The sequence below is a fragment of the Mandrillus leucophaeus genome, unplaced genomic scaffold, assembly GCF_000951045.1.
Source record: "Mandrillus leucophaeus isolate KB7577 unplaced genomic scaffold, Mleu.le_1.0 Scaffold208, whole genome shotgun sequence".
Classification (NCBI taxonomy): Eukaryota; Metazoa; Chordata; class Mammalia; order Primates; family Cercopithecidae; genus Mandrillus; species Mandrillus leucophaeus.
In genome coordinates, this window is record NW_012102121.1 from 1,870,521 (window position 1) to 1,871,318 (window position 798).

Sequence of the window (798 nt, forward strand, 5' to 3'; positions counted from 1 at the left end):
TCTTAGAATTGAGAGAAGCCTCAGAGGTTACCCAGAGATCTGAGTCCTTTGTTGTAACTGTGAGTTTCTGGGGAAGGGCAAAAGGTTTCAATCTGACCTTTAAGGTTCTAAGGATTCATCCTAACTTTTCTCTTGATTTTTCCAGGAGAAAAGATGTCTTTGCCAAGGATGCCAGTGACTTTTCTTATAGACTTAAAACTGTTAAACCCAAGCCAAGCCTCTTCCTTCCTGGTTTCTCCAAACTTATCTCCTTCTGCTCTTCTACATATACCCTTTGCTCTACTTACTGATCCTGAACATTCCTGGAAATTTCTTGTATCCATGCCTTTGCCCAGACTACTTTGGACACCCTTCATTCTATCTGGCCTTTAAGGTCTAACTTAAATCTTCGATTTTCCATGAAGTCTCCCAATTTCTCAAGTGTACCTCTCCTCTCTACTCCTCAGGCATGGATTGTGCTACTTAGGGGACTCAGTTTATTTTATTTTATTTTATTTTTTGAGACAGAGTGTCGCTCTGTTGCCCAGGCTGGAGTGCAGTGGTGTGATCTCTGCAGACATGTGTGCAACCATGTCTGGATAATTTTTTACAATTTTAATTATTTTATTTTTAGACAGGGTCTCACTTTGCAGAGCAACCTCCACCTCCCAGGTTCAAGCGATTCTCCTGCCTCAGCCTCCCAAGTAGCTGGGACTACAGGTGTGTGCTACCACGCCCGGCTAATTTTTTGTATTTTTAGTAGAGACGGGGGTTTCACCGTGTTAGCCAGGATGGTCTCGATCTCCTGACCTCGTGATC